Here is a 25794-nt window from a genome sequence, read left to right as displayed (position 1 = left end):
GTATCCTTTTGACAATAGCAAACCTCCATGATTACTGTCGCTTTATAGTAAGTCTTGAAATCAGGTATTATCAAATTTCCAATGTTGTTGTTTTTAAAATTTTTGTAGTGTTTAGCCGTGCCTTTCCAAATCAATTTTTATTTCAAGATATTGATTAGAATTGCATTGAGTCTATATGTTGAGAACTGCCATTTTCATGTCACTGAATTCTCTAATCCACAAATAATGTATATCTCCTTTTCATCAGTGTTTAATAAATTACTTAACACAGATACTATACTTTTGATTAAATGTATAAATATTTCTTTTCAGTGTTATTCTAAAAGGTATTTTGATTTCAAATATCAAATCAAGGTACTTTGATTATTCATTGCTGATATATATTATAAACATTTATAATGAATTTATAAAATATAACCTAAATGTGTATTCCTTTTTCTTTTATTTTTTTTATTTATGATAGTCACAGAGAGAGAGAGAGAGAGGCAGAGACACAGGCAGAGGGAGAAGCAGGCTCCATGCACTGGGAGCCCGACAGGGGATTCGATCCTGGGTCTCCACGATCATGCCCTGGGCCAAAGGCAGGCGCTAAACCGCTACGCCACCCAGGGATCCCTGTATTCCTTTTTCTTACCTTATTGCATTTGCTAGAACTTCCAGTACAACCTTAATAGGAGTACTGACAGGATTTTTCCTGTTCTTAAATTTGGGTTGAGAGATATATGTCTAACTATTAAATATGATTTTCACCTAGATTTTTCTAAAGATGCCCTTTAGTAGATTAAGAAAGCTCTCTTTGGACAACCCCGGTAGCTCAGCGGTTAAGCGCCGCCTTCAGTCTAGGGCGTGATCCTGGAGATGGAGGATCAAGTCTCAAGTCAGGCTCCCTGCATGGAGCCTGCTTTTCCCTCTGCCTGTGTCTTTGCTTCTCGCTCTGTGTGTCTCTCATGAATAAATAAATAATTTTTTTTTTTTAAGAAAGCTCTCTTGTATTTTATTTGTTGATAGTTTTATTATAAATGTTGAGCTTGGTCAAGTATCTATTACATCTACTGAGAAAAACATTGTTTGTCTTTACTAATCTATTAATATGATGAATAAAATTAATGATTTTTAAATATTGAAGCAACTTTGCATTACTAGGATAAATCTATTTGATCATTATCTTGTCAAAGACACTTTTTGGATTAACTTTTCTAAAATTTTGTTGAGAATTTTTGTTTATTGTCACTTATGGATATTAGAATGTAATTTTCTGTATTTGAAATGTTCCTTTTTGGTTTTGGTAATTCTGGCCTGATAAAATGAGTAGGGAAGTAGTACCCCTTCTCTTCTATTTCTGGTAGTATTTGTGTAAAACTGGTATTATTCTTCCATATGTGTTTGGTAGAATTTTACTAATAAAAGCATCTGAGTGTGTGATTTTTTTCTTTTGGAAGGTTTTAATGATTAATTTAATTTCTGTAATATATATGGGACTATTCAAGTTACTTATTTTACCTTCAGTGAGTTTTGATAGTTTGACTCTCAAAAAATTTCCATTTAATCTAAATTGTCAAATTTAAGGACATAGTGTTGTTCCTATTTCCTATGTCATCAATAAATTACACCATTTTTAAATTCATGATATTATGCCTTCTCTCTTTTTCATTTGGTGAAACAGAATAGAGGTTTATCAATTTTATTGATTTTTTTAGAACCTTTGGTTTCATTGATTTTTTTTAGACCAAAAAAAAATCACATTTATTTCAATAGTTCAAAGTGCAAATACAGCAAGTCAGTTCACAATGTTTCAAGGTACAGTTTTAAGTATAATGAAAACTTGATATACAAAATGAAAGGGTAAATAACAGAAATAAAGCTCAATTTAAAAAAAAATCAAGTAATCCGAAAACCTTTAGACTAAAATATTCCATTTACGACAATTCGGAAACGCCTTAATTTTTAGATACCCATAGCACATTGCCATCCAAAAGGGCTTCTCAAAGGAGAATAACCCCAAACCAGTCAGCTCAGGACAAGAGTGGAAGTTCTTGGGGCAGGCTATTCCAATTTGGCGGCCTCACTTTGTCGATCAATATGGTTCAACCCATGATACTTGGATGTTTAGGCAAATTCTAGAAAATGTTTAAAGTTCAATTTGAGGCCAACACCCTGATAAGAGATACTGAAATGGCCACTATATATTTACAAGATTTTAAAGACCCATCTTAGCTTCAGGCCTCTGGTGTTACTGGGGGAAAGACAGACTGATACTTCTTCCATTACTTAAAGCCTTTCTGTAAGATTAGCAACATGGCCTTTACAACCTCCTCATGAAAATCATACTTCACTATATATTTACTTATTTCTACACATACAGAACTTTTATGTAAAGTAGAAAAAGTTCCCACTAGGAAGATATTTAAAGGTTGTTAATGTTCTTTGTATCACTTAGCAGCCAAGACACATGTTTATTTCTGCTCCGCAGAAGCAATGTTAGCTATTCACTTCAATTCAGGAAAGGTGTGTGCTTTCAGGATGGTTGAGATGAGATATTTATTGCATCTTTTTCTCAATCTTTTTCATATTTTCATTATATGCAGTAAACTGAGAGTCTGTTCCAAAACAGACTGTTTATATAAACAAACTGTTTATATATTTATATTCTTTTGTGATGTAAGAGCCTATGCAAGAAATAGTGCCAGGTATCCTCAATCACTGCACAGCCAAAGCATCTTGCCAAAAGCATATACCACTTGGCATTCTTTCCCAATCATAAAGTATATTAAAATACTCTGTAAATTAATAAGTTCCACAGATCAAAGGAAGCTGGATACAAAAGTGATTAAAGAGAAGTACTTTAAAACATTTCCATTGGTTTTCTCATGTTTCTTGTGTATCCTTTTGAATTTTGTACTTTTTCAATAAAGGTATAAATTGAAACAAAAATCCGGGTAAACAGAACAAGAAATAAAGAACTTCGTGAACTATCAAGGATCCCCATGTTGCAATCTGGAACTTTGTATAATTATTCAACATATAGTTCCAAGCATTTTTAAATGGTTCTTGTAGAGGGTTCTCAAGTAAAAGTGAATCTACATACTCCACAGCCAAGGATGCTGAACTAAAGATGCTGATACTTTCATTTGTTGCCATTTTTCAAATCTCTGCAGAAAGCCTTAGAATTCTGGCCAAGCAGTGGGAACGCGAGCCTGGTTTCATTGATTTTCTCTATTATTTACATGTTATAATTTTTTTTGTTTGCTTTTAGAGTTAAATGGTGTTTCTCTAGTTTCTAGAAAATTTGTATTCTTGATTTTAGATGTTCTTCTTTAATATATGCATTTAATGGCATAAATTTCCCTCTAAAGACTGCTTTTGATGTGTCTTACACATTGCAATAAGTTGTATTTCCTTTTCGTATAACTCAAAAATTTCCAGTTTCTCTTGAGACCTCCTCTTTGATTCATGTGTTATTAGGAATGTTTTGTTTAATCACCAAATATTTGGGACTTTCTATATATTTTGTATTGTTATATATTTTAATTCTGTTATGGTTTGTGAACATTTTTTCGTGTAATCTTCATTACTTTAAATTTGTTAAAGTTCACTTTAGTTCCTATAATGTGATTTGTCCTTAGGAATGTTCCATAGGAGCTTTAGAAGAATGTATATTCTGTTGTGGATGGTTGGAGTATTTAGAAACATCAATTATGTCATGATAGTTAATAGTACTATTGAGGTCATCATATCCTTGCTAAATTTATGCCTGATTCTGCAATTCCTGAGACAGAAGTGTTGAATATTCTACATAAAAATACAAATATCCCTATTGTTAATCTGGGCTCTATTTTGCTTTATATTTTTTTGGAATTCTATTAAAAGAAGATTATTATGTGTTATTAGATAATTGGTCTCTTTATCATGAGCTAATGTTTCTCTGGACCCCTGATAATATTCTCTGTTCTGGTGTCCACTTTGATTTTACCATTTAAATATTCTCTTGCTTAGTTTTGCATTTTTAACTACTCATCATTTTTTTTTTAAGATTTTATTTATTTATTCATGAGAGACACACAGAAAGAGGCAGAGACACAGGCAGAGGGAGACGCAGGCTCCATGCAGGGAGCTCGATGTGGGATTCGATCCCGGGATTCCAGGATCACGCCCTGGGCTGAAGGCAGGCAGTAAACCACTGAGCCACTCAGGGATCCCCTCATTTTAATTTTAACATTTTTGTGTACTTATGGTTAATGGTTTTCTTGCAGAAAGCATATATTAGTGACATACATTTTTATGCAATTTGACATTCTTTTTATTTTAACTGATATGTTGTTTTTGTTTTAAATATTTTATTTATTCATGAGAGACAATGAGAGAGAAGCAGAGACATAGGCAGAGGGATAAGCAGGCTCCCTGAGAGAAGCCTGATGTAGGACTCGATCCCTGTACCCCAGGATCAGAACCTAAGCAGAAGGCAGACACTCAATCACTGAACCACCCAGGTGTCCCTGGTTTTTCGTTTTTGTTTGTTTTTATTTAAATTCGATTTGCCAACATATAAATAACATGCAGCGCTCATCACATTATGTGCCCTCTTAATTGGTATGTTTAGAACATTCACATTTAAAGTGAATTTTGATAAAGTTGGATAAAAACATACTGACTTAGTAGCTATTTTTTTTATTAATTCCTTTGTTCTTTGTTTCTTTTTCCTCTTTTCATGAATTGAGGATTTTTTTTAATTCCAGTTTATTTATCTCTCTTGGCTTACATTTCTTTTATGCTAATTTAGTGCTTTCCTTAGGGTTTACAATATACATTTTTAATTAATCTGAGTCTATATATAAGTTGTACTATTTTATGTGTAATGTAAGAACATTACACTAGTATATTCTCAATTGCTTCCTACTACATGTTGTGGAATTGTCATATTCCAATTTTACTTGTGCTATATAAATAGAATGCACCACTTGCTTTTACTTGTCTGAGAAAATCTTTTCTATTTAAAAAAAATTACATTCTTGCTAAACGTGGAACTCAGGTCTGTGTGTGTGTGTGTGTGTGTGTATTTGCATTTAAGAAGACATTCCATTTTCTTCTTGCTTGCATAGGTTCTGAGGAGAAATCAGCTATAACTTTTAACCCATTCTTGTCTAGGTAGCATTTTTGTCCTGCCTCTCTACAAAGATGTGCTCTTTGGTTTTTGTTTTTGACAGTATAAAATGACATATTTAGGTGAATTTTTTGGGAAGTTGTTTTATTTTTATTCTGTTGGTGTTTTAAGCTATTGGATTTGCAGTATAGTATCTGGAACTGATTTTACAAAATTCTCATGTAGCAAAATTTCTACAACCTTTTTCATCTTTCTTCTCTCTCTGGGATTCTACTATGTGCATGTTAAGCTATATGATATTATGCCACAACTCTTGCATGCTTTTTTTTTCTTTTTCCTTCTCTTTTTTCACATGTTTGATTTTGAGTAATTTCTATTGAACTATCTTTATTTTCACTGACTCTTCTTTTGGCTGTGCTGAGTTTACTAAAAAGCTCCCTGAAGCAATTCTTTATCCCCATTATTATGTTTTGCTTCCAGAATTACTATCCGGTTCTTTCCTATAGTCATCACATTTCTGAATCTATCTCTCTGGTATTTCAAATTTTGTATCCTTGCTATTAGTACCTTGAACATATTAATGACAATTACTTTACATTGTCTAATTGGTCCAACTTCTGTGTCATATCTAGATTCTATGATGATTTATTTCACTCTTCAGTGTCATTTCTTAACTTTTAATATATTTCTTACTGTGTCTTGACATCCAGATCTTATTTAGCACATTCAAAAGTAAAGATTTTATGCTTCAAATATAACTCTCCTCCCACTAAGCCTTTATAGTATTTTGTGTTATTCTTTCTGGAGTCAAGCTGGGGTTGACATTTGCTCCTGCTATGGTTACTCTGAATGTATTATAGACTTCACGTATTCCTAGTAGTCCTTCTCTTTATGCTGTGGACTGCTTTTCAGAAGGTTACTTTCTGAATTCCTCCTCCTCTTTGAGTCTTTTTTGTGGTGGCTCTAAGAGAATACATCTCTTGTAACTCTCAAAGGTTTAGTCCCTTGCTGTTTTACACAACACTTGATAGCCCGGAGATAAAAATAGAAGAAGGAGTCATTCTCTAATGTTTTGATTAAGCCTTATTCCTAGGCATGTGCATTATTCCTGACTCTCAATGGTGGAATCTCTATTAGTGCATCTGCTTCTCCTCCAATTGTGGTGCTCATACTAAGATATATGTTTGCCTCTCTACAGGGGCAGTGCACTTTTTTACCACAGGTAAAGCCAGTTTTTCATTATTCCGACCCTTGTAGATTAACATATTTGTTTTGTGGTGGAGAGAGAGAATATGGAGTTTCTGTAGTCATTGCTATTCTCCTCTAGCCATCACCACAAGAAAGTTTTTATAAAACTCAACCTGACCACCTTGTGAGCGCCTGGTGGGATTAGTGGAGAATAAACTTGTAAGATGGTGAAAAAACTCTTATATCAGGATTCACACTCTCACACTAGCCCTCTATGGTGGGCTAAATAATGGCTTATAAAGATGCTCATGAACTAATGCCTAAAACTAAATATGTTGATTATATAGCAAAGGATTTTTTTTTTTTTTTGATAAATTAAGAAACTTGAGCTAGGAAAATTATCCTGGATTGTTCAGGTGGGCCCAATGTAATCACAAAGATTGTTACAAAAGAGAGAAGAGATGGTCAAAGTTAGGAGCAGGATGTGATGAAAAAAGTGGAGGTTAGGGTGATAAACTTTGAAGATTGGAAAGGTATCATGAGTCAAGGCATGCAGGAAAAGGCAAGGAACCTTAGTTCTCCTCTAGATATTCCAGAAGGAATGCACCTTTGCTGACATCTTGATTTTGGCCAGTTGGAGTCATTTTGGACTTCTGATCTCCCCAAATAATTTTAGCCGTTAAATAAATTTTTCATCAGCAGTAGAAAATTAATATACCTACTCTCATATTTGGCAGTTTGTTATTTTTTAAGTCATTGTCTTTTCAGCTTATATGGTGTTTATCCAAGGTAAGTAAATACTTTAATTTTTGAGTCCTAGCAGCTATCTCTCTCGGTTTTTGAGTTATTTAATTGCCTTTAATGATCAGTTTTCTGTGTCCAAGAAAGTAATTATTTAGAATTTTCTCCTGCTTTTACTTTAAGATTGACACGGTGCTTCTTTTAGCCATCTACATTTAAAGTTGAAGTGAGAAATCTGAAAAATCACTTTTTAGCAATATTATCTAGTAATAGATTGAGATTAAATCCCTCTTTTAATTTTATTTAGTATGGTAACAGAAAATGCAGATAAATTTAAGAAATTATATAACTTGATGATTCCAGTTGTCAATTCCACATATAATTTGTGGTTTATTTCAAAATTAATTAGGACCATACAAAGCTTTTCTTTTGTGAAGGGTGTAAAAAATATGTAACTTTATAAAATGTGTTTCTGAATGATAAAATTCAGTATGTTTATGTGTTCATGAAGTAATTATGAGCTTTTGTACTTATCCCTGAGATATCTGAAACAATCAAAGTTATTGTACATTGGTAAAATAGATATACCAAAAGTTTGTTATGCTTTATAGTTTATACTTTATTCTAGTAGATCATTTGGCTGCTTACAATCCAGCTCCTAAAAGAAAATATTTAAGTGAAAGAAAATATTTTAAAATAATTTACATCAACAAGCCCATAATATACAAAGGGAAAATGTTCTTTATTTCACTTAAAATAGCCAGCATTTTGCTTTATTTAGCTGTTCTAGAGTAAAAGCCTTTATCTTTTCTACCCTTTAAAAAATTTTTGTTTGGTTTAAAATAAATCTTACCCTTTGAAAAGCACAATATTTGACTTGTATCCTTGGATATGAAAATTATCTTCCTCAGTTTGTTATTATTCTTTCAACAAACTTATCTTTATTTAATAACTATTGTTGAATGTCTCCTAGGAGTGCTGTTATACAATAAGGGAAATTAAAAACAAATAATCCTCGGGGGTAGAATATTAAGAAATACCATTAGCATACTTCACATTTTATTTTTTTCTTTTAAATAGTGCCACTGAATCTGAATCTAGGTCACAGTCTAAAAGATTTTGGATATAAAAGACAAAGGAGAAAATAATTGAACTAATTCTTATTTAGGTATCCCAAACAGCCAGCTTCTGTACATAATAATGTGTTATCCAAAATGAAGCAATTAAAGATGTAAAGACAATCAAACCTGGTTTACATTCTGAATCTTTAACAAGCCCCCACCCCAACACACACACACACACACACACACACACACACACACACACAGTAGCCCTACACTTTTTATTGCCTTTTAAATACAGGTTTAATATTACAATGTCACTTTTTCATGATATCAACAGTTTAGGCTGAGTGGCAGGTATTGTAATGCAAAGGAAGATATTGTACTGAATGTACGAATGTTTCTTTATAAAGTGCTCTAACCATTTGTTGAAAAAATAGCTTTTGACTAAATTTTTCCAACTTAAAGTTTATTTTCAATTCCTTTACTCTTCTAAATAGATTTAAATAACATACTAAGTACTAAATACTACATAATAATAATACATTTTAATAACTCTTAGATTAAAACCAATTCCTTAGCCACAAGCAGAAATCTTCACTAATGTAATTGAATACCTCTTGCAAAGCAGGAATATATGAAAAAGGAGTCTACAAAGCATTATACCATATACTATGGATCTACCTTTAGTCAGTATCACTGGAACTATAGTCATGCTGTAGTACTACTGAATTCCTTGAAGTTACTTCATATTGACTTAGAACACAAACTTGAGACAATCAAAACAATCCATGTTTTAATATCATGTAGACATCTGCCCACAAAACAGTTTACTTAAACACAAACATATGTGTTGACAACCATAATATTGACAAAATGAATTAAATATTTTTAGCCAAAGATTTTGGCTTGGAGTAAGTATTTGATATAAATTATAGCTCAAAATTGTTTACTATTGATAATAATTTTGTTTAAAAGACTGCAAAAACTCAGTGGTTTTGAGTTTTATTGAATTTTATAAGTAACACAGCAATGATCTTAGTTCCTTTGAAGAAAGAATGAAATAAGAATGCAAATTGAAATATAGCTGCAAATCATTCTGCATTCACTTCTCTGATAAGTAGTTATACATAAGCAGTTTGAGTCATAAAAGATGAAAACCATAGCATAGAAGTACTGAAATCTTGGCATAGCAAACTAGTGAAAAGTCTATTAGTTACATTTTAGGGTTTTAAAGAAATAATATCAGAATAGTATCAGAAATATTATATATGTGTATATATATAATAAGTACTATATATAGTACTATATATAAGTACTATAAGTAATGAGTACTATAAATATATATGGTTATATATATATATATATATATATATGGCAGGGATTTTTAGCAAGAATGATATTATAATTAACATTTCTTTTATTTTGTTTATCAGAACTACAGGTAAGATTGAGTTGCTCTCTGAACAAACAAGCAAACAAACAAACAATAAAAAACAATACAAATAAAAACCTGGCCTTCAAGAATGAATAATATACAGAAGAGAATGATGCTGATATTTCTAAAGGACATGCCATTCTAAAGTTCTTTTTTTTTTTTTTAAGATTTTATTTATTCATGAGAGAGAGAGAAAGAGAGAGAAGAGAAAGAAACACAGGCGAGAGGGAGAAGCAGGCTCCATGCAGAGAGCCTGACGTGGGACTCGATCCTGAGTCTTCAAGATCAGGCCCCAAGCTGAAGGCGGTGCTAAACCGCTGAGCTACCAGGGCTGCCCCAGGACATGCCATTCTAAATCCAAAGGATATATGTCCTTTTGAACTGAACACAGAGAGCAGAACAGTACCACAGGCAATCAAATGCACTAAGAGCCCGTGTTGTGTGTTACTGTTCTGGGTGCTGGGATATAAGGATGAAGAAGACAAAAAAGCAAACTTGCCTTAAATGAACTTACATCCCACTGGCGAAGACTGAAAATTAACAAAGAAATCATTCAATGACTCATTCCAGGTACAGTGCACTATATGATAGATATAAAGATGATGTATTAGAGAGTGATTCAGGAAATGGGAAGCATCTTTGGCTGAGAATGGAAAATATTCTTTTAGGAGTTGATAATTTGATCTAATGATGAAAAGAAAATGCTCATGAGATCAGAAGTGTTCTAAGCATAATGATGAGAGAGCAGAATTATAAAAGAATTCCCTAATCTTGGCATGTTAATGAAATTTGCACAGTGAAGATCTCAGGTGTAACCCTGACTTAGATTAGGGCTTTATATTTAAGCATTCTTAAAAATATAAAAATATAACTATCTAAGGATTTATCACAGAAACTTTTTATTATGTAATTAACTCATTAACTCTAATAGTACTATTATGACCTAGTGATCTCCAGCTTAAACGGGGTCCTAGATTTAAATCATCATTCTGACTTCTAACATTAAATCAGCATGGCTTTTCAGCTCTGTCTTCCCTGACCAAAATGATCTTAAAAAATGAATCATTTTCCAGGACTCAACTTGATCTTTATGGTTATTTCTCTACCAACTCATGCGTTACTTTACTTTGACTGCTTGTAGACGTAGGTGTACTCAATATAGCAACCTTGATAGATATCTTCCCCTCTCCCAAAAATGCCCCCTGGACAATGTAAAGTTTGTGTGACTGTTTTTGCAGAAGAGTCTTAGAGACTTAATCATGAAAACCTTATCAATTCTTCTTCAATATTGTTTTCAGTCACTGTCCATTTCTTTGTTAAGGATGTTTGCCTCTGAGTTACCAAGATATTTACATTTGTGGGTACTGAAGTCATTGTCAACTCTAAGTTCAAATATTCAACTATATCCCTGTAGAAAAACGATTAGTGAGAAGAGAGGGTTTTTTTTTTTTTAAGATTTTATTTATTTATTCATGAGAGACACAGAGAGGGAGAGGCAGAGACACAGGCAGAAGGAGAAGCAGGTTCCACATAGGGAGCCCAATGTGGGACTCGATCATGGGTCTCCAGGATCATACCCCAGGCGGATGGCAGCGCTAAACCGCTAAGCCATCAGGGCTGCCCTGAGAATAGAGTTTTTAAATGACACCAAAAAGTGCTTCAGTATGAATAGACATAGAACAAGAGAGTACTATAAATATATATGGTTACATAGTTATATTTCATACAAAACAGATGAAATTTGGCTTTGCCACTGGAATAATTCTAGTCAAGATATTACTATCATTGTTTTACATTAATATTTTACTTCCAAGGTTATATCTATTAAGAGTGATTATAAGTAGAAGAATAATTATTATCAAAAGCACTTTTGAGGTTTGGTGATTTCATCTGGTAGCCTCTTCCTTCCCCATAATTAAGCCCTTCTAGTCTGGAATCCTGACCAAAGTTAGTAATCACTAACACAAAGCAGGATGACCCTTTTTCTTCAGCCTCAAATAACAGACTAACATCTCTTGATCTTCACATTTGAAGATTAAACAGTCCTTGGCCAGACATAAGCACACAGTCTTGCTTTATTTATTGGTTGACTAGTGATCAGGTTTTTCTATGTCTAATCTGTGTATTAATAATGTCAAAAACTGTATCAGCTCTCTCTAAGAGTTCAGGGGCCTCAAACATGTGGTCTTATTCATTCTATGAGGTTATTCACTCTGTGATGTTTTCCATTATGAAATATAACATCTGTATTTTAAATTTTAGTGGCTGACAAAATCCAGCTTATGTAACTTAGCAATAAAATGGAAAAGATATATAATTGAAAATTAAGGAACTTCCATCATTATTTGTCCATGTTACCTAAAACAAATTTCTCTGCACTTTTCCCATTGCTGTGATAGTTCACCCTTTTATCATTGGGGCTATGTTTTCTGTCATGATATCTTTAAGCCATTCTGAAGCAAATATTGGTGTTAGAGTTAAATCACACACCAGAAAAGATTTATCCAAAATAACAGATATTATTAAAGTCTAAAAATATGAACCGATATACATTTTAAGGCTTTATTTTTTTTAGAGTAGTTTTAATTTCCCAGTAAAATTTAAAGGAAGGAACATGCATCTCCCATACACCCCTGCCATCACACCTGCATAGACTCCTATTAACAACATTCCCTTCCAGTGAGATACAATTGATGAAACGACAGGCACACATAGTTATCACAAAAAAATCCATACATTACCTTATGGTTCATTCTTGGTGCTGTACATTCTATGGGTTTGAATAAATGTATAGTAACATGATATTATTATACTATTATACAGAGGATTTTCACTGTTCTAAAATTCCTCTGTGCTCCACCCATTCATTCCTGCCCTCCATCCACCCCAATCCACAACAGCCATGATGATCTCTTACTGTCTCCATAGTTTTGCCTATTCCAGAATGTCATATAGTTGTAATCAAATAGAATGCAATACTTTTGGATCAATCGGCTTCCTTCACTTAATATGCATGTGTTTTCTTCATGTCTTATCATGGCTTAGTAGCTCTTTATTTTAGTGCTGAATAGCATGCAATTTGTATGTACCAGATCCTATTTATCCATTCAGAATATCAGAACACTTTGATTGCTCCCAAGTTTTAGCAATTGTGAATAAGGTTGCTAGAGAATTCTGCATATAGGATTTTTTGTGGGCATAAGCTTTTGATCTTTTGGGGCAAATACCAAAGAAAATAAAAACTGGATTATATGGTAAGAGGATGTTTAGTTTTACTTCCAAACTGGCTGCACCATTTTGCAATCTGACCAGCAATGAATGGGAGTTTTTGTTGCTCCACATTCCTGTCTGCCTTTGGCGGTTTCAGTGTTCAATATTTTGGTCATGCTAATAGGTGTGTAGTGGTACTGCATTACTTTAATTTTCATTTCCTTGATGACACATTACAGGGACCATCTTTTCATACGTTAATTTGTCATCTATTTTATCTTCTCTTGGTGAAGTGCCTGTCAGGTCTTTAGCCCATTCTTTAATCAGATTGTTTCCTTACTTATTACTGAGTTTAAAGGTTCTTTGGATACGTTGGATACTTTATTAGATGTATCTTTGCATATATTTTCTCCCAAGCTGTGGCTTGTTTTCTCATTCTCTTTTGTGAAGCAGACAGCTTTAATTTTAATGAAGCCCAGTTTATCAAATGCATGTTCCATGAATTGTGTGTTTAGAGTTGCACCTTACAATGTCATTGACATATCCAGTATCATCTAGGTATTTTTCTTGTGTTAACTTCTAGGAGTTTTGTAGTTTTGATTTTTATTTATATTTTTATTAATTTTGTGTTTTTAAAAATTTTTTTAAAGATTTTATTTATTTATTCACGCGAGACACACACACATAGAGAGAGAGAGAGAGGCAGAGACACAGGCAGAGGGAGAAGCAGGCTCCATGTAGGGAGCCTGACACGGGACTAGATCCCTGGTCTCCAGGATCACACCCTGGGCTGAAGGCAGCGCTAAACCACTGGGCTGCCCATTTTGCGTTTTAAAGTTAGGTCTATGATTCATTTTTAGTTAATTTTTATGATGGATGCAAAGTCTGTGTCCAGATTGATGAATTGATTGATTGCCTGTGGATATCCCATTGTTCTAGGACCATTTGTTGAAAAGACTACCTTTAAGTAGTCTTGCCTTTGTATTGTATTGCCTTTGATCCTTTGTCAAAGATCACCTTGACTATATTTTTGAGAGTCTGTTATGAGCTCTCTATTCCGTTTGACCTATTTGTCTCTTCTTTCACCAATACCACAATGTCTTGGTTACTGAAGATTTAGTATGTCTTGGTAGCATCAGTCCTCCAATTTTATTCTTCTCCTTCAATATCATGTTGGTTCTTCTGGGACTGTCACCTTCTGTATACACTTAAAAGTCGATTTGCCAATATCCATAAAATAGCTCACTGGGATTTTGATTGGGATGGCACTGAATCTAAAGATCTGGTTGGGGAACACAGTCAACTTGACAACATTGAGTCTTCCTCTCCATGAGCATGAAATACCTAGCCATTTATTTAGTTCTTTGATTTCATTAATCAGAATTTTGTAATTTTTCTCATATAGTTCATGTGTGCATTTTGTTAGATTTCATTATCTAGGCATTCCTCATTTTTTGAGATCTAATGTACATAGTGTTGGATTTTTAATTTCAAAATCCATGTGCTTACTGATGAAATATAGAAAGTGATTGACTTCTGCATATTAATCTTGTATCCAACCTTGTTATACTCACTTAATAGTTCCAGAAGTGTATTCTGTTTTGGTTTTGTCAATTCTTATAGATTTATCTACATAGATGATTATATTGTCTGCAAAGAGAGTTTTATTTCTTCCTTCTCAACCTGCATACCATTTATTTCTTTCCCTTGTCTTACTGAACTATCTACAATTTCCAGTGTAATATAGAAAAAGAGAAAAAGAGATTAGGCATCTTGCTTTTTAGCTGATCTTAGTTGAAAAGCTTCAGTTTTTCACCATTAAATATCATGCTAATTTGTTAACTGTAGTTTTTTTGTAGATAATCTTTATCAAGTTGAAGAGCTCCCTCCTTTACTCTTAGGTCACTAAAAATTTTTATCATGCATAGATGCTGGATTTGTCACATGCTTTTTTTGCATCTATTTATGTGATCATATAATTTTTTAAAGCCTATGATGTGATAGATTACATTAATTGATTTTTAAAAGTTGAGGTGGCCTTAAATACCTAGGATAAATCTCATTTGGTTTTGGTGTATAATTCTTTTTATGCATTGTTAGATTCAATTTGCTACTATTTTGTTTAAAAATTTTGCATCTATGTTCATTAGAGATATCAGTCTATAGTTTTTCTGTATCATCTTTGTTTGGTTTTGTTATTAGCATAACAGAGTGAGTGATATAATGAATTAGGAAGTATCCCCTCTGTTTCTATCCCCTGAAAGAGATATTATAAATAAGTTACATGGTAGGAAATAATAGCATTTTTGTCTTATAATCTAATAAAAATGATAATGTCAAGAAACATTGCTTATGTCAACAAAAATGTTAATTGTACTGGATTGTTTTTGTTTAATGGTAGAACATTTTAAATTCAACTTTCTAGTTGGTAATTGTTTTTATGTGACGTTAACTGACTTTAATTAACATCTGAATTACAAAGTATATGCTTAACAATGAGATGTGAATTGTATCTTTCTGAGGTGAAATGTTCTGTGTAAAACTCAACACCAAAATCAACAGAAAGATTAAATTAAGATGTTTCTTTTAAGAGTTTAACTTTTAAAAAAGCTTATTAGAGAATTATTTGGAAGGAAATGAAAGTATTTTAATTATTTCCTAAAGGGAAGATTTTCTTCATAGTTCATAAAAATATGCGGTTAGGAGATTGACTCATAGGCAATTAGAAAAAAAAACTTTTATTTTAATAATATGTAATTTCTAATTATGAAGAAATTGCATTAAATTACTACATTATATTATGCAAGTTTATTATGTATGGTATATAAAAAGTGACTACAATGACCATTTTCAGTATGATAAGTACTCTATTTTTGACCTTATTTCTCATCAGAGACTGAGGATTCTCTATGGGAAACTCAGCAGATCATTTAGTTGCATGTGTGCTCTGGATATTAATGAGGATATAAAGGCTATTGAAACTGAAACTGATTGTAAAAGTGAATAGGGGGAAAAGACACAGCACTTTTCTATACTGTAAAGGTAAATTAAACATTGTTTATTCCTCTTTCTCACTTCTAGAACACATGCAATATTTTAAGTTAAATACTCATATTTTAAAATTAAAAATAGAAATCCAATTATTTTTGTAATAAATTTATATACATATAATATTTATCTCCCATAAAATAAAACATTTCTTCAAACTAAATTCTTGCCTAAAAACAAACACAATAACTTTAAAAAAGATATTTAACATTTCTGCATCAAAATCTATCTAAAACGACACATTTTTAAGCACATTAACCAAATGACCCAGGAATATTACCACTTCCCTGCATTTGCCTCCACCATTGCTAGATCCCAACATTTCTGAATCTGTTAGTGGAAAACCTTTTTTTTTTTCAGGCCCCACATGCATTTATCAGTTAATAAATTTAACTAAGAATTAGGATTTTTTTTTTTTTGCCAAAATTGAGATATAATCAAAGTACTCTTAAGTAAAAACAAAAAACAAAGACAAATAAAAAATAAGGGAGAAGGACAAAATGTGTTTTCCTTGAATGCAGTCAAGCCTCTAAATAGATTTAGGTGCTGAATATAATTCACTAATTGATAGGAAAATATAAAGTGTTGTATTTAGTCTACATATAGTTAATACATATTACTTATATAACACGTTCCATTGAAATGATGGTAGGATATTCAGAAAAACAAACTATCATGGGTAGAGTTCAGGCAATTGAGAAAATATAGAGTTTATTTATCTCTGGATAAAAAGAAAATATGGAGAGCTAAGTTGAAAGAAAGGATTTTTCTCATTAACTATGTGAATGATATGCAAGGACAACCTTAGTTCTTTTTGTTTTATTTTATTATTATTTTTAAAGTAGGCTCCATGCTCAGTGTGGAGCCCAACATAGGGCTTGTCCTTATGACCCTGAGATACAAACCTGAGCTGAGATTTAGAGTTGGTTTCCTAACCAACTGAGCCACCCAGGTGCCCCAATCTTAGTTCTTTTAAAAATTCTTAATTCAAAAGAGGATAAAATATTTTTTAAAACAGATTTCCAATAGTAAACAATTACATGAATGTCTCTTTAGTCTATATGTCTGTGACAAGCACCTGCTATGGTCCTTCCACAAAGATCCTGTTGCTTAAAATTTGTAATGCTGTTGAAGAAGATTCTGAGGAGTGCTGAAGAGCCACACCTTCCGAGTGTGGGTCATGATCCTTTCCCTGAATTTTCAGGTTGGGGAAAACCGATTCCTACTTACCATCCAGCTCATCTGGGGCAGTGATTATGCTATAGGATGGGTCAACTCTGCCTTGTGTTTGGATGGAAAGCTTATTATCCTAACAAGTAAAGTGTGGGAGCTAAGAAATTCAGCATAACTGAATTAATATGTTTATCAGTATCATTACTGTAAAATGTAATAGTTATATCTGCTTTAAAATATCCAAGGAAAATAATAACCATTTTTAATAGGATTGAAGTTCCCTCAAAGGGGTCAAGAGACAACTGGTTAACTAGGTTTAAAGAGAAATATTCACAATAAACTTGTAACTACTGTGAACATAGATATTTGGGAACTCTAGAGTTGCAAAACATCATTTAGATACAAAACAAATCAACATAATAAAAACCTGCCTGTCATTTAGAGTGTAGGGAATAAACTATAGCAATACCATTTTTAAAGCTCTTCTGTTTTTGGCAAATGCCTGAAATTTATCTTAAATATTTTAATGGCTAAATCTAGTTGGGCAATATAAAATGACATGCAGAAAGAGAAAGAAACAAATCTGCTACTTACCTGATAGGTTAAAAGAAAGAAAAAAAAAAGGCAGAATTTGAATAATTTCATTGAAAATATAAGTGGGATAGAAAATAGTATACATCCCTAGTGGCCTAGATAGAAATGTGAAATACACCTCAGAGGAAAATAAATGGAATACAGCCTTTAGTCAAAATACAGAACAATGTTTCTTTGTTCCCTTTGATCCCTTCCTTGTTTATACTGTATGCTGTGTTTTTTTAAGGAAATGACAGAATGTCAGATTATATTTTCTACATGAAATGCAAACTAAACTCCATTGTAATGGACTTCAAAATAATGCCCACATAATTTAATGGTATTGTGGTTATTTTCCTTCCTACCCTCTCTTGTTTTTTTCCTCCTTCCTTCTCCCCTTCTATCGTTTATCCAGTATCTAACACCAATTAACTCCAATAATGTGTTAAGTGCTAGGAAATATGTGTGATAGGTTTACTAATGTGTTATTCAGTCTAAGATAACACAGCATAATCATAGGTGTGTTTGGCTATTCTAAGTCCTATTAACCTTCCTGTGTTCCCTATCAGGTTGGGGAAATAAATCTATAAGTATTGTGGAGTGGCTAATCAGGAACAATTGCATCAAACACAACAACAACAGCAACTATACACAGATGTATGCACACACAACCCCCCAAGTACAGTAACAAATGAGACAACAAAGTTGAAATCTACATTGTGGAAGATAAATTGTGATATAACAGCATCAAAACCAACCTGTTGTACTGACCAGGAGGGCGCATTGTCATGCGCAGTAGTAGCTATTCATGGGAGACCTTTTATGCTTTCACATTCTGATCTTGGTTCTATTATAGACCCATCAAAAAAAACCACACATACTTGGGAGCCAAGAGAAGATTTAAAATTGAAGCATATCTTTATTTTTCAGGCCTCTGTAATGGGAAAGAAGAACCTTCCACAGGGAAGAGAATGAATCAAGAGACAGTATGAAATAGCATCTTTGGGGATAAGCAAATGTCTGGAGTGACTGAAATATAAGTTTAGGGGCAGGGAACAGAAACAGCAGTAATGTAAGATGAACTTAGGAGGACAGAGTATAATGTCTTCCAACTGATGAGGTTTCTACTTTAATTACTAGAATGTATTGGGACTTAAGATAAAAAGCTTCTGCACAGCAAAAGAAACAGCCAACAAAACTCAAAGACAACCTACAGAATGGGAGAAGATATTTGCAAATGGCATATCAGATAAAGGGCTAGTATCCAAGATCTATAAAGAACTTATTAAACTCAACAGCAAAGAAACAAACAATCCAATCATGAAATGGGCAAAAGACATGAACAGAAATTTCACAGAGGAAGACAGACAAGGCCAACAAGCATATGAGAAAATGCTCCACATCACTTGCCATCAGGGAAATACAAATCAAAACCACAATGAGATACTACCTCACACCAGTGAGAATGATGAAAATTAACGATACAGGAAACAACAAATGTTGGAGAGGATGTGGAGAAGGGGGAACCCTCTTGCACTGTTGGTGGGAAGGCAAACTGGTACAGCCATTCTGGAAAACTGTGTGGAGGTTCCTCAAAGAATTAAAAATAGATCTGCCCTACAACCCAGCAATTGCACTGCCGAGCATTTACCCCAAAGATACAGATGCAGTGAAACGCCAGGACACCTGCCCCCCAATGTTTGTAGCAACAATGTCCATAATAGCCAAACTGTGGAAGGAGCCCCGGTGTCCATTGACCGATGAATGGATAAAGAAGATGTGGTCTATGTATACAATGGAATATTACTCAGCCTTTAGAAACAACAAATATCCACCATTTGCTTCGACGTGAATGGAGCTGGAGGGTATTATGCTGAGTGAAGTAAATCAATCGGAGATAGACAAACATTATATGGTCTCATTCTTTCGGAGACTATAAAAAATAGTGAAAGGGAATATAGGTGAAAGGAGAGGAAATGAGTGGGAAATATCAGTGAGGGACACAGAACATGAGAGACTCCTAACTCTGGGAAACGAACAAGGGGTAGTGGAAGGGGAGGCGGGTGGGGGGATGGGGTGACTGGGTGACAGGCACTGAAGGGGGCACTTGGAGGAATGAGCACTGGTTATTATGCTATATTTGGCAAATCGAACTCCAATAAAAAAATCTACAAAAAGGAAAAAGAAAATGAATTAAAGTCCAAGTCAACTTAAAAAAAAAAAAAGGATCGCTTAAAATAAATACATCATCAACTATGGCTTTTAAGTAATTTAATTTATAGAGAGTTTGATATTTTTGCAAATGACTATGTGAACATTTTTCCTATACTTTAAAAATGACTCATCATTAACAACAGGTTCACTGTTTTTGCTTGTTATACCTTCATTTGCATTCACTTTCCTTAAATTCTCATTTCAAACGAAATAGAGAAACAATTTACTGAGCTAAAGAATTCCGTAACAGACTATCTCCATGGAATTTCTCATTACATAAAATTGCTTTGGGTAAAATAATGCAAAGTTCTCATTCATTTCAATGAGCTTTGGCTTATTAAAAATAATATGCATTTAAAATATTAAATTTTGCCTTTTTAACACACAGATGCTTTTTGCTTTAAATTTTCTGGAAATCATAAGACATTTTCAGAATATGCTCACTATTTTTAAATAATCTTAGTTTCTCTTTTGCTTTAAATTCAAAGAATACTGTGAATGGTATTTACTAAATTTGCCCCTGTAATAAGGCATAATAAAGAGGGTTAATAAATTACCTGCCCATTTACCACGGTTTTTTTCAGAAACAAATTGTCCTGACCAGTGTCAAATCAGGGTGCATGAGCAGGAAAAAGGGAGTAGTTGTATTTTTTCAGGTAAATAAGTAGGTAGAGTTTAGGGAGAAAATTTTAAAACAGTAATAAAACTGACTAAAACCTGGTCCACTATATCTTAACACAGTGCACTGCCAGTTCTAAATATTGTCAATGATAAGAAATACTACTTCCACCCCTAAAATCTTTTGTCAATCTATCTAATATATTTGCTGTGATTACTGTGAATTTTAATTTAAATATTTTAAGAGTATTTCAAGGAGAAAAAAATGAAGGCAAGAAGTACTTGAAGAAATAATAACTGAAAGTATCTAAAAATTGAAGAAATATATCCATCTTCAGGTTGTAAAGACCCAGATGATACTACATAGAAAAGATCAGGGAAAAGGTAACAGATTTAGACAGCATAGTAAAATTTAAGAATGTCCAAAGCCAAAAGAAGTTTCTAAGTCTCTAGTTAGGTAAAAGCAGAACATGTTCAAAGAGAAATGTTTGATTAAATAAAATTCAAATTCCCAATTGCAATAATAATTGCAAGAAGGCATAGTTGAAGGCATAGATGAATTGATCTATTTTATATTACATGGAGTAAATAATAAGTTTTATATCCAGAAAGAATAACATTTAAATGTAAAATGAAAATACTGTTAGCTATATCACCACCCCTTGATCTTTCTTTAAAAGACTATCTGGAAAACTGACTTACTGAGAATTAAAGCAGTGAGATTTACCATATAATTAAGCAATAAATTAAAAAAACCCATAATAATTATTCCATTATTGCTAACATTTGTATTAATCATGTGCAAGGCACAGGTAGTAATAATATACTACATATGTATATTCAAAATTCCACAACACTGCTATGAAATAAATATTATTCTCATTCTTGATTCATGATTAGTCAACTTGGAACTGAAATTCCAGATTTTATCAATATAAGATGGATTGGAAGGGACAAGATGGAATAAACTATGATTTTGCATTTTACAAAGGTACATGCTTATGAGAGAATAAAATATAGATACAACTGAGTTTTATATATCAATTAGAACATTAAGCATAAAATAGATTAAAGCATTAAAAAATATAGATAGGAAATAGATCTATAACATTTATTTATTTATGTATTTATTTATTTATTTATTTATTTATTTATTTAAAGATTTTTATCCATTTATTCATGAGAGACACAGAGAGAGAGAGAGAGAGAGAGAGAGAGAATGAGAGGCAGAGACACAGGCAGAGGGAGAAGCAGGCTCCATGCAGGGAGCCCGAGGTGGGACTCAATTCCGGGTCTCCAGTATCATGCCCTGAGGCAAAGGCAGACGCTCAACCGCTGAGCCACCCGGGGATACCGATTCATAACTTTTAAAACAATAGGAAAATTTTGATCTCCCACTGAAATTCGGAAAGGAAAACTTCCGGAAAAAAGGAAGACTTAAAAATAGTTAGGAAAGATATATCTTGATATGAAAGTAACTGTGATCATTTTAAATGAGTTAATTCACTAAACAAAAGATACATATATACAGATCAACTCTTCTCTGCAAAAATTCAGCAATATTATTTTCTATAGCTGTACTTAAAAGTAATGATGCAGATGTATTTTAATGAAAAGGAAAATGCAACAAGTGCTAGTCTGGCAGATATAACATCAGATAAAATAGACTTTAAAAAAGAAATCAATAAAAATTGAAAATGCATACTCTCAGTGGAACAATAGATCAATTCTTATTATTAATAACAGTGACATTGTAGGGCCCTGATATAGCCTTGAAATAGGCAAAGTAATGAGAAGTGATAAAAAGAAGAAATAAATAAATCAACATCTGACGTCATAGATTTTAATATACTATTCTTAAAAACAAAGAGAGGAAATTCATAGAAAATAAAAATATAAGAGCTATGATTGATGCGATTAATATATTTGCTATAATATGTACAGCTTTATACATCACGGAAAAATATTTTCATTTTAATCACACATTTAATATATTCTTTTAAATAATATCCTATCCTAGCTCCCAAAAATCATCATAAGTTTTGAAGAATCAATTTCTTTTTTTTTTTTTTTTGAAGAATCAATTTCTTAAAGACTATATTCTCTCACCACATCTTTGGACTCAGAAATTCATAACCAAAACACTGTTAAAATCCCTGTTTGTCCCCAAACTACAAAACATACCACTGAAAACTAGGCAGATGGAGGTGTTTTTAGCCCATAGATGAGAGGTATTAGTGAAAATTGAGCTTTGGAGATGGGAATGGCAAAAAAAAAAAAAGCGGAGTATCAGTCCAAAGGGAATGGGCTGATCTGCCCGATAAAATCTGACCTTGGATCAAGGAAAGTAAGAAAGCTAAGAAATCTGACCAGATTGCAGGTCAGAGGATCTAGGCATCAGACGAGCTTTGCACACTGGTCAGCACACAGGTATGTGGGTGCTGGAGCCACACTCACATGGTAATCTCAGTAATCTAGAACATTCTCAAGAGGCAGTGCACCCTGGGTCTTATTAGCTGCAAAATTGTCAGACATGCTAGAGAGCATAAATCAGTAAACAGGTCCTGGATTTTGAAGGGTAAAAAATCTGTCCATTTCAGAGTTGATCTGGGAACTGGAGCAGTCCTCAATGTGAAAACTCTTCAGTGGAATTGTCTGTGATAAGTTGAGAAGAGCAGAAGCCAAGGATGTGGCATTGATGCAGGATCCATCCAGTAGCAAGAAAACGTAGATTTACACAAAGAAGATGAGGAGCCAGTGACTACTGAGGCAGATACACTCTTCATTCTTAACATTCACAAAGATGATAAAAGCACCAACCCCAATAAACCTTTTTATCTGTTGTTAATTTGGCCTACAATATTTGTGTGCTTTCATATTCCACGGCAATCAGTGAAATGACTCTTTCGTGATTTAGTACTATTACCAGACCAAAGATAGAGTATTTCTGCAGCCTGTGGGCAGAGACCCTCTTCTTAGTTTCTGTTTTCTTTTCTTTCTTTCTTTCTTTCTTTCTTTCTTTCTTTCTTTCTTTCTTTCTTTCTCTCTCTCTCTCTCTCTCTCTCTCTCTCTCTCTCTCCTCCTCCTCCTCCTCCTTCTCTTTTTAAGTAGACTCCATGCCCAGCATGGAGCTGAAGATGGGGCTTGAACTCAGGACCCTGAGATCAAGACCTGAGCTAAAATCAAGAGTCCGATGTGCAACAGACTGAGCCACCCACGTGCCCCAGATTCTATACTTTTTTCAGGCAACAGGATTTTTTTTTTTCACTTTTCTATCAGTGGCTCAAGCATTTAACAATTTAAAGATAGTGAAAACCTAATGTCTATGGCAATTATTATAGATGAAAAACAATTTAACCCAACCCAACATTTAGCAGTTAAAAGAAAACGATTTTGTTTTGCTTACAATTTTTGGGTCAGGAATTTCAAAACAGCATAGTTAGACAGTTCTCACTTTTTTCTCTTTTTAAAGATTTATTTATTTATGAGAGACACACATAGAGAGACAGAGGCATAGGCAGAGGGAGAAGTAGGCTCCCTGCGGGGACCCTGATGCTAGACTTGATCCCAGGACCCCCGGATCATGACCTGAGTCAAAGGCAAATGCTCAACCACTGAACCATGCAGGTGCCCCTCATTTGGGTTCTTTCATGGAGTTTCAGTCTGATGGTAAGTGGGGTCTTGTTATCTGAAGGCTTCTTTAGGTTGGATATTTATTATGGCTCAATCACATGCCTAGCGTTTGAAGATATTTATTCTTTGGGACTGTTGACTAGTGTTTCTACAGGGCACCTTTTCCAGAACTTCAATATTAAGATACGAAGAATGCTTACATTCACGGTGGTGGTATCACCAAGACTAAGTATCCCAGAGAACCAAGAGGATTCTGTATCACCTTGAGAACTTATCCTTAGAAGACACATAGTTGCACTTCCACTATTATCTATCCAACAAAAAAGTCACATGTTCACTGAAATTCAAGAAAAGGAGAAAGAGAACTTACCTCTTGATGGTAGGAGAATTGTGAAAGTTTGATTTGTGGACCTGCTTTAAAACTGACAAAATGACTAATAGATCATTAGGCAATAAGGATTTATTCTAAACTAAATCAAAATGACCACAGGCTTTGTTAAGACAGAAAATTCTTCAGAGATTTCAAATGGCTGAACTATCCATTATTAAAATGTCTGGTAGCAGAAGATTACATTTTCTTTTAATGCATATTTTTCAATATGCCATAAAACAGGCATAAAACAGAGAAAATTTTAACGAAAATATCTGATTCAAGGAACACTAGAAAAATGTCACTTACTAAACAGATGATTTCCTACTAAAATATCAAGTTTAAACACTGATAGAAAATTAATCCCGTAATAACCTCCTATGTGAGCCCAGCTTTAAATAAATTTAACCTTTACCTAAATGGTCAACATTCTACCAATAGGGAAAAAAGAATCTAATATTTTAAAATGTTTATGTTTATGTTTAAAAAACAATCCTCCTTATAAAGTGTCTTAAATTGTAGTGGTAATTGTGGAAAGTTTTTATATTGGAAGTCAATGAAACATCATGGAAGAAAACATTATATTTTAAAGTATAATTCTATGTGTTACTTTTTAAATATGCCATTTAAGGTGTTACTGATTAAATAATTGATAGTGAATATAAAATGTTTGTTGCCATTGTAGAGGTGACTGGGGACACCTATCCATGTGTTGCAAAAGAATGGCATGCCTTAGATGCTGTCCTTTTCTCAATTCTTAAATACAATAGAAGAAGAACACCCTGTAATGTTTTCTAGGTGAAAATTTCTACATTAGCCATTGTTTACAAACTGCATAAGAAAAAATATTTATAGATATTCACATATTTATATTATATTTGCTGTAAAAACTCATCTATTTATTAAATGGTTATGAACACACAGCTTTCTTTTCATTCATAATTGATTATTTTTGTTATTTAGAGACTGATTATTTCTGAAGTTATTTCTGGCATTTTACAAAGCTCCAAAGGAGACTCCACATTTCTTTAAAAACAAAACAAAAAAATCCATACTATGCAGAGTCAATTTTTAAAGGGCAACAGTAAGAATTTGAGAGCTATTATTTCCTGCTTATTTGTTGGAATATTTGAGTCCTATATGAAAATGAATAAGGTCATAAAGCATATATTTTCCTTGCTTCCCACCATCTTCACCAATATCCAATATGCCTTGCAGTGAAAATGCTGCTTCTGTAAACAGAATATGGAATTCATTTATGAGTAGTGTTTTTGCTCTGTATAGTACTAGTGATAGAAACATTTGGTTTGAAGCCAAAAGATACTATTTTAGGCTCAGTGTAATCTTCCAGCTGTTGTTGGGGAAAGCATGTTACACTTCCCCACCCATTACACTGACATGCTCATCTATACACTTATATTTTGCTGCT

The 25794-nt window shown here is 33.2% G+C and overlaps 1 pseudogene; it reads right to left on the bottom strand.

The window, feature by feature from the left end:
- Positions 1 to 2575: 2575 nt before the first annotated feature.
- On the bottom strand, positions 2576 to 3172 carry LOC112919392 (methylsterol monooxygenase 1 pseudogene; annotated as a pseudogene).
- Positions 3173 to 25794: the final 22622 nt, after the last annotated feature.

Source organism: Vulpes vulpes, chromosome 1 (genome assembly GCF_048418805.1).
Source record: "Vulpes vulpes isolate BD-2025 chromosome 1, VulVul3, whole genome shotgun sequence".
In the NCBI taxonomy this organism is placed as follows: Eukaryota; Metazoa; Chordata; class Mammalia; order Carnivora; family Canidae; genus Vulpes; species Vulpes vulpes.
This window is presented reverse-complemented; position numbering and strand designations above follow the sequence as displayed.